This window comes from Syngnathus floridae, chromosome 13 (assembly GCF_059516105.1).
Source record: "Syngnathus floridae isolate MCC-2025c chromosome 13, RoL_Sflo_1.0, whole genome shotgun sequence".
Taxonomy (NCBI): domain Eukaryota; kingdom Metazoa; phylum Chordata; class Actinopteri; order Syngnathiformes; family Syngnathidae; genus Syngnathus; species Syngnathus floridae.
In genome coordinates this window covers 8,363,627-8,375,946 of record NC_142425.1, presented here as the reverse complement: position 1 = coordinate 8,375,946, position 12,320 = coordinate 8,363,627, and the positions used below count along the sequence as shown (strand labels likewise).

At 40.8% G+C, this 12,320-nt stretch overlaps 1 long non-coding RNA gene and 13 other non-coding genes across 15 annotated transcripts; 13 read left to right on the top strand and 1 right to left on the bottom strand.

The window, feature by feature from the left end:
* The first annotated feature begins 191 nt into the window (after nt 1–191).
* On the top strand, nt 192–12,011 carry LOC148388472 (uncharacterized). Of its 2 annotated transcripts, none has more exons than XR_015862130.1 (3): nt 192–329; nt 3,709–8,006; nt 8,072–12,011. It is a non-coding gene; the product is annotated as an uncharacterized LOC148388472 (long non-coding RNA). The 2 variants fall into 2 exon arrangements; XR_015862129.1 differs by having other exon boundaries at nt 3,709–9,355; nt 9,484–12,011.
* LOC148388484 (small nucleolar RNA U3) lies at nt 1,250–1,462 on the top strand. Its single transcript, XR_015862390.1, has one exon. It is a non-coding gene; the product is annotated as a small nucleolar RNA U3 (small nucleolar RNA).
* On the bottom strand, nt 2,074–2,187 carry LOC148388483 (U5 spliceosomal RNA). The gene has a single exon (XR_015862367.1). It is a non-coding gene; the product is annotated as a U5 spliceosomal RNA (small nuclear RNA).
* Nucleotides 3,173–3,363, top strand: LOC148388482 (U2 spliceosomal RNA). Its single transcript, XR_015862379.1, has one exon. It is a non-coding gene; the product is annotated as a U2 spliceosomal RNA (small nuclear RNA).
* Nucleotides 4,046–4,209, top strand: LOC148388481 (U1 spliceosomal RNA). Its single transcript, XR_015862387.1, has one exon. It is a non-coding gene; the product is annotated as a U1 spliceosomal RNA (small nuclear RNA).
* On the top strand, nt 4,700–4,890 carry LOC148388480 (U2 spliceosomal RNA). The gene has a single exon (XR_015862383.1). It is a non-coding gene; the product is annotated as a U2 spliceosomal RNA (small nuclear RNA).
* LOC148388479 (U1 spliceosomal RNA) lies at nt 5,539–5,702 on the top strand. Its single transcript, XR_015862358.1, has one exon. It is a non-coding gene; the product is annotated as a U1 spliceosomal RNA (small nuclear RNA).
* On the top strand, nt 6,385–6,595 carry LOC148388478 (small nucleolar RNA U3). Its single transcript, XR_015862393.1, has one exon. It is a non-coding gene; the product is annotated as a small nucleolar RNA U3 (small nucleolar RNA).
* LOC148388477 (U1 spliceosomal RNA) lies at nt 7,383–7,546 on the top strand. Its single transcript, XR_015862356.1, has one exon. It is a non-coding gene; the product is annotated as a U1 spliceosomal RNA (small nuclear RNA).
* Nucleotides 8,669–8,859, top strand: LOC148388476 (U2 spliceosomal RNA). The gene has a single exon (XR_015862388.1). It is a non-coding gene; the product is annotated as a U2 spliceosomal RNA (small nuclear RNA).
* Nucleotides 9,551–9,714, top strand: LOC148388475 (U1 spliceosomal RNA). Its single transcript, XR_015862360.1, has one exon. It is a non-coding gene; the product is annotated as a U1 spliceosomal RNA (small nuclear RNA).
* LOC148388474 (U2 spliceosomal RNA) lies at nt 10,203–10,393 on the top strand. The gene has a single exon (XR_015862381.1). It is a non-coding gene; the product is annotated as a U2 spliceosomal RNA (small nuclear RNA).
* On the top strand, nt 11,060–11,223 carry LOC148388473 (U1 spliceosomal RNA). Its single transcript, XR_015862364.1, has one exon. It is a non-coding gene; the product is annotated as a U1 spliceosomal RNA (small nuclear RNA).
* Nucleotides 11,901–12,014, top strand: LOC148388471 (U5 spliceosomal RNA). The gene has a single exon (XR_015862365.1). It is a non-coding gene; the product is annotated as a U5 spliceosomal RNA (small nuclear RNA).
* The last annotated feature ends 306 nt before the right edge of the window (nt 12,015–12,320 follow it).

Sequence of the window (12,320 nt, the reverse complement as noted above, 5' to 3'; positions counted from 1 at the left end):
CAGTAATCATATATATATATATATATATTTATATTATATATATATATATATATATATATATATATATATATATATATATATATATAATATATAATTGAATATAAAAATAAATACGTTTAATTGTTTTTCTGCCAGGTTAATTAGTCCGTTTATTAAATGATTAATTAAGTGACGTAACGGTCGCAATTTGTTTGGCGCATGCGCAAAGGACACTTATGTAACCGATTTTACTCAAGGATAGCGGACTCTACCAAGATTTTCTCAAGTAACTTTTTAATTTGGAGTCATGAGGAGTTAATGTGTTTCGTTGTTCCGTGTGCAGTAAACTGGTAAGTTATTATTCGCCGAATAACTTGCATACGACAAATAGTAGCTCATGAGCCAGCGAGGCTTGTCCTACGGGCGTTAATGTTAATGCTAGCGTTGCTAATGACACAATTACTTTGTGTGTGTACCGTTTCTATTGTACTTTCTTCCTGTTCATTCATCGTGTTGCGCTTGTTATTGCTTGTGCGTAAGAAAGCGTCACTGCAATAGCTTTGTCCATTTATACTAAAGCAGTAATAAACAATTAGAACGCTAATTAGGTAAAGACTGGTCAACTGGTGGTAAATTCAAAAGGCTGCCTCCAAGTGGCACAGAAGCTAACTGCAAGTCAAGCCCAGCGCTCGAATTGCCATGAGGAAAGTTAAATTTTGTCTCCAATTTTACATTGAAAGTCATATTATGTTTCTTTTAAGCGTTGCTGAGTTGTGTAATTTTGTATATTTTGGTTTTGGGTGGTAAACGTCTTTGATTGGAATTACACTTATAATACATGTACTTGACTGATGCGGAACCATTCTCCTTTCCGACGTTTTGCCGGAACTTTATAACAGACGTACGGCGGTGTTGCTTCTTTCACGTATAAACAAAATTCAACCACTGGTGAACACAAACGCGTGATAATCTTGACATTGTTTTTTTAAATTTTTTTGTTTTTATGTTTTCCTTAAAAAATACGCAATTTTGTTTTAAACACAAATAAAGGCAAAACAGATCTCGCAAAGCATGCTGGGACTAGAAAACTGGTAAACTTATCTACATCTAAACTATTTTAAGTCGTCTTAACCAGTCTTGAATTTTTCTATAATTTGTCTTTTTACTTGTCGTAGTGTAGTGCATTTGGACAAAAGTACACGCTAGGTTGCCCTCTGGGTACAAATGGTACCCTCGCAGATGACTTCCCGCCGCGGCCCATGGTTGAGTTAAGACTATACTTTCAGGGATCATTTCTATAGTTCTTAACTTGAGAAATGCTTTTCTAAAGTGACGGTCTCGCTAACTACGATGACGAGACTTGATGTTCCTTCCTGAGCGTGAAGCTGGCGTAGGATAATGATTTATCATATGTCCTTCACCTTTGATGAACGTTCTTTACTTCCTTGTGGAGTATTGAGGGAAGGAACATGATCAGAGTAGTGCTTTTAAAGATGTTAAAACAACTTGCGTTATACCATTTAAGTATTTAGAGCATTGTTTAAGTCGCGTCGTTAAGTCATTGTTAGACGGTAACAGCGTCAAGTGTCTTCTGTGACAAGAAAAGTTTAATATTTACAACCTACGTTAACATATACTGTGCAAACTACACGAATTAATAACCTTAAACGCGGCTCATAATACTTGCTGTTCGTTTCTGTGCCACTTGAAGACAACCTTCTGATGCTTAGTAAGTGATGCATTATCAAGTTTGATGGATCATTCAATGGCTAAAAGTTTCTTGTATCCTCTCAGTTAAAAGAAGGATCTTAGAACCAATGCCTTTTTCTCGGCTGTCTTTCTAAAGAATACATCCGATGGTTGTATCCCCAAAACATTTTTTTTCCTCTCCTCAAAGCATAATTGACATGTCTGTCATTCTAAAGAATTACTCCAATTGCTGTTTATTTCTATTAGGTTAATATTTCTCGAAAAGAAAAAATTAACATGTGTGTACTGGTCAACTTCATTTAAAATGTTACTACACAACGTAAGATCTATCTGCTCATTGTAGGTAGGGGAGCAATTGATGGTTGACTTTTCACAGTATTAGGAAGCTCCGCAGTCGCAGAGCATCAAAAAATTGAGATATACTCTTGTTGTTCCTCCCCACGGAAATCTTTAGTAAAAGGCGAAAGATTTATACGATCTGAAGAGAAACAAGAGTGAACTGCCAATTCAGGTCAAAACGGGCCACCCCATTGCTGGTCTCACCAAATTAACGCGCGGTCTCACGTTCAAATTACAGCAACCGTTCCTTCTAATACAAACAATAGACGTTCATAGATTTACTATACTTCGAAGGACTCAATCTAAATAGACAGTTTAAACGAGTATTTTGTGTTCATTGATGTGTTTTTTTCCCTATAAACATTGTTGGCGCACAGGATTATGGGTACCTGATTCACGACGTTGGCGCTCGTTATTTCAAACAGCGTCACCTATCGATTGGGCGACTATTTTGAGTGTGCGTATTGAACGTCAAAACAGTTGTATGTCTTGCTCCGTGTACTTTTGGTATGAGAGAACGGGAGATGGTCCGATTTCCGTGTTTTATTTTCAAATTTGTAATTTAATATTTTTATTCAACACAAATCGGGAAACAAAATACGATCGTAATTTCTCAAATGAGTGTTAATAAATGCTGGCATGGATTGGAGTGCAATTCACCTCCACTGCGATGGTGGGGTTCGAGGGTTAATGTAATTTGCCACAGCAAGAAATAGGAAGTAGTTTGGCGAAGTGGGCCGCGTGTTTTTTTGCGGCGTGTTTTTTTTTTTCGTCAAAATGTTCATCAAACAGCTATTGTGCTTTTGGTCCCGAAATATATCCAAACATCGGATTGTTTTTGGCGAATGACTAATTCGTTTTGTTGGTCATTAAAAGCTATTCCCATCAGAGCACAGTTCATCGTTATTCTATTGGGTCAACGTGAACCACGTGACACTAAACCTACGCGAACACACGAAACTCTGCAACCATTTGTTCGATGCACAGGTTGAAAACAGCACAGTGACGCATTATCATTCCAAACTGTTAATAGTTGTTGTTTGGGTGGTCGGTACGTGGCATTAGCACGAGTCGATATATTTAAACCGTAACTTGAGTTGGTAGTCTCTTTATTGAAGTGGTTGCCTCAGACCCATGACAGGTTATCGCTTCTCGGCCTTTTGGCTAAGATCAAGTGTAGTATCTGTTCTTATCAGTTTAATATCTGATACGTCCCCTATCCGGGGACCATATATTAAATTGATTTTTGGAACAGGGAGATGGAATAGGGGCTTGCTCCGTCCACTCCACGCATCGACCTGGTATTGCAGTACCTCCAGGAACGGTGCACCCCCCTCTGCCTGTCAAATCAAGAGCAAAAACTTCTCACATAGTCGTTGCTATCCGTGAGTTTCGTTTTAACGGGATCAAACAGTTCAGACATGTCTTGTTGGGGTTTGATTTAAGCTCATGACGGCTTGAGCGGCAGCATGAATTTACGTAGCGCTTGTAAAATATAATTAAAATGCGTTTCTTTGCTTGAGATTTTCCTATCATTGTTCCAGGAATTTTCAATACAAGTCTTATTCTCAATTTTTTAAGAAAATGTCATTTTCAAAACTTGTTCAGAAAAAGAAATATATATATTTTTCTGCGGTAATGTTGGAGATTTTCAATAAATACAAATTCATACCGTTTCAGGGTTCTCAGGTGGAAAGAGGCAATGCATGATGGGCATGTTTTTACTTCATTTATTATGGTTGCTGCCATCACCACTAGATGGCGACTCTAAGAAAAAGGAGGTGAACAAAGGCGTGGAGGCAGTAGAAAAAGAAGCAAAGCATGACGGTATTGTTTTTTAATCTATTTTTTTTACGTAATTAATAATGCTTTGGTTTCGTAATGACTAAAGGTACTATAGTTCTACGAATGCTGTCTCATCCACTGAATATGTGTGCTCACACATTTGTAGCAAATTAGCCTCTGACTGAAGATGGTGCGCGCGGTAAAGACCTAGGCCCGGCGACTTGTACAACTCATACTTACCTGGCAGGGGAGATACCATGATCAAGAAGGTGGTTCACCCAGGGTGAGGCTCAGCCATTGCACTCCGGTTGTGCTGACCCCTGCGAATTCCCCAAATGTGGGAATCTCGACTGCATAATTTCTGGTAGTGGGGGACTGCGTTCGCGCTCTCCCCTGATCTTCCTGTTGAAATGAAACGATTGAGCTGCAGAAGGATAGCTACACGGTGCTGAAATTTACGTTGACGGGACACTTTGGGCGCTTTGGAGAATTAACTGTTTGCTGCAACTATGCATTATTGCCGAACTTCATTAAACAAATTAGTAAGTGCAAAATAAAATGTAATAACTACGTTCCCGACCCGTTACATGATACGAACGTATTGATGCATTACTGGTAAGCTATTCCCATCAGGAGCTCAGTTCATCGTTATTCTATTGGGTCAACGTGAACCTCGTGACACTAAACCTACGCGAACACACGAAAATCTGCAACCATTTGTTCAATGCACAGGTTGAAAGCAGCACAGTGACGCATTATCATTCCAAACTGTTAATAGTTGTTGTTTGGGTGGTCGGTACCCATTAGCATGAGTCGAAATATCTAAACCGTAACTTGAATTGGTAGTCTTTTTATTGAAGTGGTTGCCTCAGACGCATCATTGGTTATCGCTTCTCGGCCTTTTGGCTAAGATCAAGTGTAGTATCTGTTCTTATCAGTTTAATATCTGATACGTCCCTTATCCGGGGACCATATATTAAATTGATTTTTGGAACAGGGAGATGGAATAGGGGCTTGCTCCGTCCACTCCACGCATCGACCTGGTATTGCAGTACCTCCAGGAACGGTGCACCCCACTCTACCGGTCAAATCAAGAGTAGTTAGACCCGAAAGCAGTTTTTGTCATGTCTTGCTGGTGTTTGATTTAAGTCCATGACGGCTCGACTTGAGCGGCAGCAAGAATTTACGTAACCGTTCTAAAATATAATTAAAATGCGTTTCTTTGCTTGAGATTTTCCTATCATTGTACCAGGAATTTTTAGTACAATTCTTATTCTCAAATTTTTAAGAAAATGTCATTTTCAAAACTTGTTCGGAAAAAGAAATATATATTTTTTCTGCGGTAATGTTGGAGATTTTCAATAAATACAAATTCATACCGTTTTAGGGTTCTCAGGTGAAAAGAGGCAATGCATGATGGGCATGTTTTTACTTCATTTATTATGGTTGCTGCCATCACCACTAGATGGCGTCTCTAAGAAAAAGGAGGTGAACAAAGGCGTGGAGGCAGTAGAAACAGAAGCAAAGTATGATGGTAATGTTTTTTAATCTACTTTTTTTACGTAATTAATAATGCTTTGGTTTCGTAATGACTAAAGGTACTATAGTTCTACGAATGCTGTCTCATCCACTGAATATGTGTGCTCACACATTTGTAGCAAATTAGCCTCTGACTGAAGATGGTGCGCGCTGTAAAGACCTCGGCCCCGGCGACTTGTACAACTCATACTTACCTGGCAGGGGCGATACCACGATCAAGAAGCTGGTTCGCCCAGGGTGAGGCTCAGCCATTGCACTCCGGATGTGCTGACCCCTGCGAATTCCCCAAATGTGGGAATCTCGACTGCATAATTTCTGGTAGTGGGGGACTGCGTTCGCGCTCTCCCCTGATCAATATGTGAATGGTAACGAAGTAATGATTATCAACTGCGTTTCAGCCAAATCTAGAATGCACCTTTAGATGGCGACTCTATGGAAATATTTACACTTAAAACGTGTCGTTCTGAGTCCACGCTTGCTCAGCTGCTCATAGAGTTCGGTTCCAACTCCCTTCCCGGACCTGTTCGTTTGCATTGTGCACGTTCTCCACTCTTGTTTCCTTCCATTTCCCCAAAACATATGCGATCGGCCCATTGGGCGCTCCAAATTGCCCGTAGGTGCGAGGGCGGACGGTTTTTCGTCTCCGTGTGCCCTGCGATTGGCTGGCAAACGTTTCAAGGTGTCCCCCACCTACTGCCCGATGACTGCTGGGATTGGCTCCAGCACGCCCACGACCCCCCGTGGGAACAAGCGGTACAGAAAATGGATCGATGGACAATACTAAGTATTCGTCATCAGTGCTCACGGCCGGTGGATGAACGGAAACGTGTCTACAATATAAAGTTGATTGTTTGGCTATTATAGGCATTTTTAAAAGCCTCATGATGTTATTTTTCAATGACGTCGTTGCTCAATCTTATCTAACAGTCCTTTACTAGTCGTGGTGTAGTGAATTTGGACAGAGGTTGCCCTCTGGGTAAAAATGGTACTCTCGCAGAAAGATGACTTCCCGCCGCCGCCCGTGACGGAGTCAAGACTATACTCTCAGGGATCATTTCTAAAGGTCTTAACTTGCGGAATGCTTTTCTAAATTTACGGTCTGGCTTACTACGATGACGAGAATTGATGTTCTTTTCTGAGCGTGACGCTTGCGGACAATGATGATATTATAGATTCTCCGCTATTGGTCAACGTTCTTTGCTTCCTCGTGGAGCATTGAGGGAGGGACCATGATCAGAGTAGTACTTTAAACTTGGTTAAAACAAAACGTAAGCCATGTGTAATGATGTGCTCCTAATGTTTCTCCTGACGTGATTTTAACCGTGTTGTTGAATTCAAATAACAATGGCAGCAACCTGTCATGTTTTTTGAAGTACTTATACCTCGTAACTATAATTTACATGGCTTAATTTTTTACAACTTCAACATCGACACATTATACTGTACTAAAAAGACGAATTAACCATCTTTTAAATGCTGGTTATACTTGCAGTTAGCTTCCGTGCCACACGAGGGCAACTTTTTGATTCTTAGTAATTAATTTCCCTCTGTTAGGGCCTAACAGGTCACTTAGAGGGGAAGAGGGTGGGGTGGGGAAGGAAGTAATATTTCAAAAAATGTATTTTATTAAATTTTTGCCTTTGCACTTTAGTGTATGATCCTGCATTGCAAATGTGGATTTTCCTGGATTGGCCTTTCTAAACCTATTTTGTTAAAGTGTATATGCCGTTGCACCGCTAGATGGCAGCAGCACTGATTTCCGCGACTGACCACAAAAAGAAACAAGAATCACGTGATGCGCAGGAAAAGAACCAATGCATGTTGGGAATTACAGATGTATGTTTTTTTTTGTTGTTGTTGTTGTTCTTATTTACATTGATTTGGTCAATGGCTAAAGGTACTAAGTTAACGGTTTGACGAATGCTGTCTCATCCACTGAGTATGTGTGCTCACACTTTTGTAGCAAATTAGCCTCTGACTGAAGATGGTGTGCGCCGTAAAGACTTCGGCCCCGGCGACGTGTACAACTCATACTTACCTGGCAGGGGAGATACTATGATCAAGAAGGTGGTTCACCCAGGGTGAGGCTCAGCCATTGCACTCCGGTTGTGCTGACCCCTGCGAATTCCCCAAATGTGGGAATCTCGACTGCATAATTTCTGGTAGTGGGGGACTGCGTTCGCGCTCTCCCCTGATCATCCTGTTGAAATGAAATGATTGAGCTGCAGAAGGAGACCTACACGGTGCTGAAATTTACATTGTCGGGACACTTTGGGCGCTTTGGAGAATTAACTGTTTGCTGCAACTATGCATTTATTTGCCGAACTTCATTAAACAAATTAGTAAGTGCAAAGCAAAATGTAATAACTACGTTTCCGACCCGTTACATGATACGAACGTGGTGATGCATTACTGGTAAGGTATTCCTATCAGGAGCACAGTTGATCGTTATTCTATTGTGTCAACGTGAACCACGTGACACTAAACCTACGCGAACACACGAAAATCTGCAACCATTAGTTCGATGCACAGGTTGAAAACAGCACAGTGACGTGGCACCGTTGAGAGCGTCCTCACCAGTTGCATCGCTGTCTGGGGTGGTAACTGCACTGAACAGAACTTGAAGGCCCTGCAGTGCACAGTGAATACGGCTGGTAAGATTATTGGTGCTTCGCTCCCCTCCCTGAAGGACATTTACACCTCCCATCTCGCCCGCAAGGCAACCTCGATTGCGAGAGATGTGAGTCACCCGGCTCACTCTTTGTTTGACCTTCTGCCCTCTGGGAAGAGGTACAGGAGCCTGCACTCCCGCACCACCAGACTCGCCAACAGCTTCTTTCTCCAGGCTGTTAGGACCCTGAACTCGCTACCCCCTTCTGCGTAGCGTGCGGCACTGTTGCGCTATTTTCTGGAATGTCTGCTGTACGTGCACTTGCTCCTTTTTTTGCTCCTCTTATTTATTTATTTATTTATTTATTTATTTATTTATTTATTTATTTATTTATTTATTTATATTTTTTTTTATTCATTATTTTTTCAGCACGCTGTTGTTATACTTGTTTACTTGTTTGTCTGTTGTGGGCCATGTCTTGTCACCGTGGGATAGGGGGGTACGAAATTTCGGTTTCTTTGTGTGTCTTTGGCATGTGGAGAAAATGACAATAAAGCTGACTTTGACTTTTTTATCATTCCAAACTGTTAATAGTTGTTGTTTGGGTGGTCGGTACGTGGCATTAGCATGAGTCGATATATTAAAACCGTAACTTGAATTGGTAGTCTCTTTATTGAAGTGGTTGCCTCTGACGCATCACTGGTTATCGCTTCTCGGCCTTTTGGCTAAGATCAAGTGTAGTATCTGTTCTTATCAGTTTAATATCTGATACGTCTCCTATCCGGGGACCATATATTAAATTGGTTTTTGGAACAGGGAGATGGATTAGGGGCTTGCTCCGTCCACTCCACGCATCGACCTGGTATTGCAGTAACTCCAGGAACGGTGCACCCCCTTCTACTGGTCAAATCAAGACTAAAAATCCCCACATAGTCCTTGCAGCCTGTTAGTTTCATTCTAACGGGATAAAACAGTTCAGACATGGCTTGTTGGGGTTTGATTTAAGTTCATGACGGCTCGACTTGAGCGGCAGCAAGAATTTACGTAGCCCTTGTAAAATGTAATTAAAATGCGTTTCTTTGCTTGAGATTTTCCTATCATTGTTCCAGGAATTTTTAGTACAATTCTTATTCTCAAATTTTTAAGAAAATGTCATTTTCAAAACTTGTTCAGAAAAAGAAATACATACGTTTTTCTGCGGTAATGTTGGAGATTTTCAATAAATACAAATTCATACCGTTTTAAGGTTATCAGGTGAAAAGAGGCAACGCATGATGGGCATGTTTTTACTTCATTTATTATGGTTGCTGCCATCACCACTAGTTGGCGACTCTAAGAAAAAGGAGGTGAACAAAGGCGTGGAGGCAGTAGAAACAGAAGCAAAGTATGATGGTAATGTTTTTTAATCTATTTTTTACGTAATTAATAATGCTTTGGTTTTGTAATGACTAAAGGTACTTTGTTAACAGTTCTATGAATGCTGTCTCATCCAGTGAATATGTGTGCTCACACATTTGTAGCAAATTAGCTTCTGACTGAAGATGGTATGCGCGGTAAAGACTTCGGCCCCGGCGACTTGTACAACTCATACTTACCTGGCAGGGGAGATACCATGATCAAGAAGGTGGTTCACCCAGGGTGAGGCTCAGCCATTGCACTCCGGCTGTGCTGACCCCTGCGAATTCCCCAAATGTGGGAATCTCGACTGCACAATTTCTGATAGTGGGGGACTGCGTCCGCGCTCTCCCCTGGTTTTCCTGTGTAATACAACAGCATAACAGATGGGCGCTTTCACGAAGCATAAATATACAGCGACGGGACGCACTGAGCGCTTTGAAGCATTAAATGTTTTCTGTAAATGTGCATTTACTTGTCTAACTTCATTAAACAAATTAGTAAGTGCAAAATAAAATGTAATAACTACGTTACCGACTCGTTACATGATACGAACGTATTGATCCATTACTGGTAAACTATTCCCATCAGGAGCACAGTTGATCGTTATTTTATTGGGTCAACGTGAACCACGTGACACTAAACCTACGCTAACACACGAAACTCTGCAACCATTTGTTCGATGCACAGGTTGAAAACAGCAGAGTGACGCATTATCATTCCAAACTGTTAATAGTTGTTGTTTGGGTGGTCGGTACCCATTAGCATGAGTCGAAATATCTAAACCGTAACTTGAATTGGTAGTCTCTTTATTGAAGTGGTTGCCTCAGACCCATGACAGGTTATCGCTTCTCGGCCTTTTGGCTAAGATCAAGTGTAGTATCTGTTCTTATCAGTTTAATATCTGATACGTCCCCTATCCGGGGACCATATATTAAATTGATTTTTGGAACAGGGAGGTGGAATAGGGGCTTGCTCCGTCCACTCCACGCATCGACCTGGTATTGCAGTACCTCCAGGAACGGTGCATCCCCTTCTACTGGTCAAATCAAGAGCAAATCTCCTCAACTCGCCGTTGCAGTCCGTTAGTTTCGTTCTAACGGGATAGAACAGTTCAGACATGTCTTGTTGGGGTTTGAATTAAGTTCATGACGGCTCGACTTGAGCGGCAGCAAGACTTTACGTAATTGATCTAAAATATAATTAAAATGCGTTTCTTTGCTTGAGATTTTCCTATCATTGTTCCAGGGATTTTTAGTACAATTCTTATTCTCAAATTTTTAAGAAAATGTCATTTTCAAAACTTGTTCAGAAAAAGAAATATATGTTTTTTTCTGCGGTAATGTTGGAGATTTTCAAAAAAACAAATTCATACCGTTTTACGGTTCTCAGGTGAAAAGAGGCAATGCATGTTTTTACTTCATTTATTATGGTTGCTGCCATCACCACTAGATGACGACTCTAATAAAAAGGAGGTGAACAAAGGCAGTAGAAACAGAAGCAAAGTATGATGGTAATGTTTTTTAATCTATTTTTTACGTAATTCATAATGCTTTGGTTTCGTAATGACTAAAGGTACTATAGTTCTACGAATGCTGTCTCATCCACTGAATATGTGTGCTCACACAATTGTAGCAAATTAGCCTCTGACTGAAGATGGTGCGCGCGGTAAAGACCTAGGCCCGGCGACTTGTACAACTCATACTTACCTGGCAGGGGAGGTACCATGATCAAGAAGGTGGTTCACCCAGGGTGAGGCTCAGCCATTGCACTCCGGTTGTGCTGACCTCTGCGAATTCCCCAAATGTGGGAATCTCGACTGCACAATTTCTGGTAGTGGGGGACTGCGTCCGCGCTCTCCCCTGATTATCCTGTGTGATACGAAGTTGTGGCGGAAGTGTGCTTAGACGAAGCCAAAATTTGCAGCGACGGGACACACTGAGCGTTTTGGAGCATTGACTGTGCATGTACTTGCCGGACTTCATTAAACTAATTAGTAAGTGAAAAATAAAATAGCTACGTTCCCGACTTGTTGCATGATACGAACGTATCTTTTTGTAAAAATAAAAATAATAGACCTTGATATAACTTTCGCATAACCTGCTTTCTGGAATACCCCCACGCATCATTTCCCGTTCTCAATTTACCGACACTATAAAGAAAAACTAATGGCCAAAAGGTACGTGGACCCAGACACACAATTGATTTTACTTGCAGTACTCACACTAAAAAAATAGTCGCCCAATCGACAGGCGACGCTGTCATAAAAAAAAAAAAAAAAAAAGTACCAACGTCATCGTGTACCCACAATCCTTTGCGCTGACATCGTTTACGACGACGAACTACATTTCTAAACACTAAATACTGATTTGAACTATCCGTCTTGGTTAGGCGTTAGGTCAACCTAAATATAGCCAATATGTCAAAGTGTATTATTTTTATTTAAAAAAAAAAATAATGTTGTTACAACATGAGTGTGACACCGCCTGCTAACTTGGTGAGGCCAGCAATAGGGTGGCCCGTGTCGAGGCTTTTAGTCAGTTCACTCTTGTTTCTCTTCAGATCGTATAAATCTTTCGCCTTTTACTAAAGATTTCCGTGGGGAGGAACAACAAGAGTCTATCTCAATTTTTTGATGCTCTGCGAAAGCGGAGCTTCCTCTCTTTGTCTAAAAGCAATATACAATGATAATGGCCGCCTGCCCAAATTGAACGCTGTGCCTTTCGTTTGTCTACGCAGTTCATATTCAGGTGGTACCAAATTGAACCAATCGAACGTTTGGTTAACTGCTTTATGTGACTATGTATGTTTAACGTTGTTATATGACTTGGTGTCCCCCAAAATAACACATATCGGCATAAGGGATTATTTTTTCAATCTTTTATTCAAACACATTCGGTATAGTAACACCATCAACTACAATCCAACAAATACAAAATTAAAACATCAATGAAAATATGTT